The sequence below is a fragment of the Elgaria multicarinata genome, chromosome 9 (assembly GCF_023053635.1).
Source record: "Elgaria multicarinata webbii isolate HBS135686 ecotype San Diego chromosome 9, rElgMul1.1.pri, whole genome shotgun sequence".
NCBI lineage: Eukaryota > Metazoa > Chordata > Lepidosauria > Squamata > Anguidae > Elgaria > Elgaria multicarinata.
The window spans coordinates 76,560,648-76,566,451 of record NC_086179.1 but is presented as its reverse complement, the minus strand read 5'-3'; the positions used below and the strand labels follow the sequence as shown (position 1 = coordinate 76,566,451).

The window sequence follows — 5,804 nt, the reverse complement described above, 5'->3', positions numbered from 1 at the left end:
AAAAGGAGTCAAGGAGAGGCAGGATGTAAGAAATGGAGACAATTTAAAGGGGGGGAGAAAACAGCAAAGAGCAAATCTAAGACGGCAATATAGGCATGTGTATCCAGTAAATAGGCCCTTCTTCAAGACAACTAAACAGCCAATTGCTCCTTAGGGTAACGTTATCTTAGTAGCTAAAGATACTCCTAATGAAGGGGTTTAAAATAAGCACCAAGAGGTAACCAATAAACCAGTGAGCCTATCCTCTTTCGGATGAAAGGCTCAGCATACACGCTCTGACTCAGTGCTATTAACTGGCGTTGACTTGCCAATGGAGGAGAGTGAATCGCTGTCCCCACTTCCAAAGCACTGATTACTTAGCCTTTTAATGTCTCCCACCGATAATGCAGAAAGAAGTCATGTAAGTAGACAGCACTGGATGGAAAAGGAGAGGGAAACAGCAAGCCAATCTATTTATTTATTTTATTTATTTAAGGATTTTTATGCCGCCATTCAGCCAAAAAAGGCTCTCACGGCGGCTTACAAAAGTATTTCTTGACAGTCCCTGCCCACAGGCTTACAATCTAAAAGACATGACACAAAAGGAAAGGGGATTGGGAGGGAGGAGGAGGAGGGGGAAAAGGAAAGCAAATAAAGGCACTACAATCTTAGTTAAAAAAGAACAAGGCACGACCCAGATGGGACTCGAACCCACAATCCCCAGCTCCGGAGGCTGATGCCTTATCCATTAGGCCACTGGGTCACCCAATCTAGAAGCTCTTCCTTAGTCAACTTTGGGCTAGAGATGCATAAGAATTTTGGCATTGCTAACAAAACATGCAACTATACCCTGTTTGAAGCCCCGAACACAATCGTGACCGTAAGCATGTGTCCACCAAAAAAAGTTCGCCAAGTGCAGTGTATGTGCTCACATTCGATTTGTGCAACTTTCCCCATTTGCTTTTACACAAATTTCCTGATTTGTGCAAATTTCTCTTGTAGACGGAGTCAGTCCCACTTTATGGAGGAAAATGTGCACAAATTTCACATTTGAGCCCTGCTTGATTTGTGACAAATTCCGCTCATGCACAGTGAGCAGCGATTTTAAACATGAAAAGGAATCGTTCATGGGATGAGTGGCAAGATGATGTTCAGAGAACCTTAGCAATCTGGCACATGGCTCATTTGCCCATCCCGACTCTGGCCTCAGTTCAACACTGTCTTAGTTCGATACCATGAGAAGTAATATCAGTCATGTTAAGAGAAATAAAAAGCAATGATGTCTTTGTGGTGTCATTGTCCTCAACAGTGGTACAGTGTGAAATTGCAGTGAGACCCTATAGATACACCTCCAAGGAAAGTCCAAAAATTAAGACATCTGTGATGATCCATATCAACAAACCAGTCCTAGCAGTTCATCTCCATCACATGCAGGTCTTTCAAAATGTAAAGGCTCCATTCAAGACCATTACAACAGGCAACAATATATTGTTGCTGGGAAAATTCATTTCTGCCCCCTCCCTCAACCCCTAATGAGGAATGCAGCTAAGCTTAGCAGGAACAGTGAAACCTGACGGGGGGGGGGGAGCAGCAGATAACTGGTGCTACATCCCTGGGAGACTTGACTCCACAACATTGCCAGTCATCAAAATGAGAATGCAATAGTGTAATTTTGACCAATGAAAGTTTACAATGCGAAAGAAAGTGCTCATGTCACTTCAAACTTATAAAACCCATAATGGAAGAGTGCTATCAACTAAAAAGATGAATACAACAACTTCAGAGGTTTATGGGGTTCCTCCATATCAGATGATGGCATGAACATCTGCTTGTATCCTCTGTGTAGTGATTCACCTCCCAAGGCCAGTTGCTCACAGATCTAGATGAATGTTATCAACTATGATCAAACCCATTCTCCCCTAGCTCTTGAGAGCCAATGTGGTAGAGTGTCTAAAGTGTTAGACTGGGAGTCGGGAGACCTGGGTTCTAGTCCCCACTCAGCCATGGAAACCCAGTGGGTGACTTTGGGCCAGTCACAGACTCTCAGCCCAACCTACCTCACAGGGTTGTTGTTGTGAGGATAAAAATGATAAAATGGAGAGGAGGAAGAGGATTATGTATGACGCCTTGGGTTCCTTGGAGGTAAAAAGGCAGGATATAAATGTAATAAATTGAGCAGGGGAATCCCAAGATACAAAATAATTATTTGCCCAAGGTTTGAAGAAGCACCCAGGTGCACTTACCAACACATTGCAACAACAGCCCACCCCCTCCTTCCCTCCCTCCCCATAGGCCTGGGTACAACTCTCTGGGTAATCTAACTTCATAGTTAGGCCATGTGAGGAGAGAAAACCTTTCTCTTGAATCTTAGTCAGAAATTCACACTCCACGCCTCCAGTCCAAGATAGGAGAAAATGTTTATTAAAAGGGGAATATCAAAAGAGACACAAAGGATACTTAAGAAACAAAATAATACCGTGCTAGAAATTTATGTAGCCTGTGGTATACTCAAAAAAGTAACTTACTTCCACATAGAGGGCACAGGAGAATACGGCATGTACCTCCCCCTGTCTCCACTTCAGGGAGAAGTGCCAGGATTCGGAGCAACAGCACATCCAAATGACAAAGGGCTCTTAGGGCAAAGGGGGGGGGAGAACTTGGTGCCCTTTTATTAAGATTAATGACAAGTAAAAGTAAAAGGAGTTACACACACACACACACACACACACACACACGACTCATCAATGAGGTGCTAATTACATACATATAAAATACTCATTCTGTCCTTACTAGTTTGGGAAGAAAAGCAAGCCAGGTGATAATTAAAGGAGAGGTACTTTGCCCAGTGTGGCTGCTTGTTTCTACATTTATGCCAAAAAGACATGAGGAAAATTTCTGCCAGCCAAAAAGCCATAGCGACAAATAGCTGAGTCACAGAGGCTTGTAGCAATCAAAAGGAACTAGGCGTGGAAGGACAGCACCTGACCACAGACACTATGGGCTCATCTACACCAAGCAGGATATTCCACTATGAAAGTTGTATATAAAAGGCAGGATCTACACTACTGCTTTATAGTGGTACTGAAGTGCACTGACAACTGTTTGGGCCCATAACACATCTACACCAAGCAGGATATTCCACTATGAAAGTGGTATGAAAGCGGGATATGGTATGTGTCAATGGGCCCCAACAGTTGTCAGTGCACTTCAATACTGCTATAAAGCAGTAGTATGCCTCCCGCCTTTTATATACTGCTTTCGTACCCCTTTTATAGTGGAATATCCTGCTTGGTGTAGATGAGCCCTATAGGCCTGTTCAGACAACACACTAAGCCATGGTTAGGCTGCTCCCCCTTTTGCAGCAATTGGTTAGTGAGTGAGTTTAAACTGTGGTTATGTAGCCACCATGGTTAGGAATGGTTTGAAAGACGCTAAGTCATGGTTCACATGACATACTAAGCCATAATATTTAGCTCAAAATGCTTAACCACCATGGCTTAGCGTGTTGTCTGAACAGGGTAGGTATCAGAGGATTGTGGTAAATTAAAATGGCCACTTACCATTGTTGCTGCCAGATAAGCCTGCAATGTAGGACCGTCAATGTAAGATATGGCTCATCTCAGGACACTTGGCTCGGTGCCCCCTCAAACCCAAAGAGCCAGTTCTAGCAGTGACTTATGTGTGTGTGTGTGTAGGTACATACAACCATGTGTCTTATGTTTGGATTCCTAATATTCTACCTGGAGTCTTGAGATTTCTTCTGTTCAAACTACTTTAATCCATCAGATAATTTGGCCACTATTTCAGAAATGTGAATTGTAAATGATGAATTACTATTTTAAATTATTTCTACTTTTTATTATCTGCTGCAATATTATTCTCTTCATCTATATTAATTTGGAGAGCTTTATTCTTGGCAGACGGTCTATTAAATAGAATGAGCAATAGCCTAGTCATCTAATTGAAACTGAGCACAAAGCCATTTTCAGGAGGTGTAGTTTTCTAGGGTTATTTTCTTTTCTTTTCTTTTTTCTTTTCTTTTCTTACACAAACAAAGTTAATCCTAGCAATCTGTACATCTCATGCTAACAACTTCTGGCCAGCTCATCTGAAAGAACAAATCAGTGTCATCTTAGGTAAATATTTTCTCATCTATAAATAAAGCAATTGACCTGCTCCAGCCCCAGCCCAGATCCTATTAAATGTAATTAGTAGCAGTTGGATTGTAACCTATAGAAACGGCTTGAAGTGTTACATGGTTATGTTTCCCCAGACTGAACTGTACACTCTATAAATATGGCTTGCAAAATTTGTTGTTCAGCAAAACTGAACTTAGAACTGGTTGGCCCCACTGAAATGAATGAGACTATCGGCTCAAATCTAAGTGCTCCAGTTTAACTGGGATGTTGGTTAGCTAGCTGGTGAAATCAAATGTGTTGTTAAGGAACAAAGGGCTACAGCTCATAGAAAGATAAATTAAAAAGCGGCTGACATTTATTGTGTTTAATGGAACTACTAATTTTAATTTGGGCTCAAGGACTCTTTGATTGCAGAGATTTTCCCTGTATTCTAACTCCCGTTCCCCCCTTACCTGACTCCCATTAACCTCACATCAATACAGACTCCTGTAGTTGATTTACTTTAGTCAATACCGCTACTCTGCAGTCATTCCCACTTCACAAAAGGTTCAGTCCTTCGCAGTGGGGAGCTATTTGCAATGCCAGCCATGTGGTTTAAGCTCATGTACTAATAATTTCGGTGCAATCACTCCTCTGTTTATAGAGTTAAGCATATGCTTCTGGTAATTTGCTGGGTCACGGAAGGGCTAAACTAGAAGTGACAGTGGTGAATCTGTGTGTTTAAACATGGATCTATCCCAATCAGGTAGGAAGCAGGATGGTAATATCTGGTTATAATAGCAAAAGGGGCATCCAGCGAAGATAAAACCTCTCACTGCCTATAGCAGTGACTCCCTGCAGCTGCACTTTCCAAGAGCCTTTCTTCTAGCTGAAGATATTTCCACTCTCAGAGCTTGGCTGACTTCAAAATCACTGGGGTGGGGTGGGGTGGGGTGGGGTGGGGGCAGGCAGATAAGCTGCAAATGGAAGGCAGCCAGGTTTTTGCTCTTTTCCCCCACGTGCCCCTTTTGTGGTTTAAAATGGATCCCACCCCATCTTTCTACACGATTGGAGCTTTTATATTCTTAAATATGTGGATCTATGTAATGTCTTCCTGGGAATGCTCAACCCTTGTGTGGATCAAGACAACCTCTGTGGCAATTGCACAGATATAATCAGGGAACAGGAAAGGGAATAAAGGCATAGTAAGAATTACAGAACTTTTCATTCTTGGACATGAGTACTTTTTATATTTCATATTGTTTCTTATGGCGATTTGGGTTGAATTCATACAGATGAGCACTGCATAATTTTGTACAGAAGGAAATACATGCATTTCATAACAAGAACAATAATCTTGGCATAAGACTAAAGGCTTCTATCCTGGAAAGTGGCCAAGAAATATTTTAAATAAAAAATAGAACTCACTTTCTTTCAATGTCTGCAATTGTAGCAAAGAGAACCTGCCCTCTAGTTCAATGTTCAGATCAATAATATTGATTCCCATAAATTGTCTATCGTTATAATAATGAGTTCAGATGCACGTTGTACTGAGGATATTCAGGGGGTAGGAGGTCCAAATATCTTAAGTATACTGACCCAGGGTGGTACTAGGTTAATGATGAGTGAGGCCATGGCTAGACCAGGCCTTTATCCTGGGATTGTCCTGGGATCATCTCTGTGCATCCAAATGACACACAGGGAATC

The 5,804-nt window shown here is 41.9% G+C and overlaps 1 non-coding gene across 1 annotated transcript; it reads right to left on the bottom strand.

Annotated features, from left to right (window-relative positions):
• Positions 1–669: 669 nt before the first annotated feature.
• On the bottom strand, positions 670–742 carry TRNAR-CCG (transfer RNA arginine (anticodon CCG)). The gene has a single exon. It is a non-coding gene; the product is annotated as a tRNA-Arg (tRNA).
• Between the last annotated feature and the right edge of the window lie 5,062 nt (positions 743–5,804).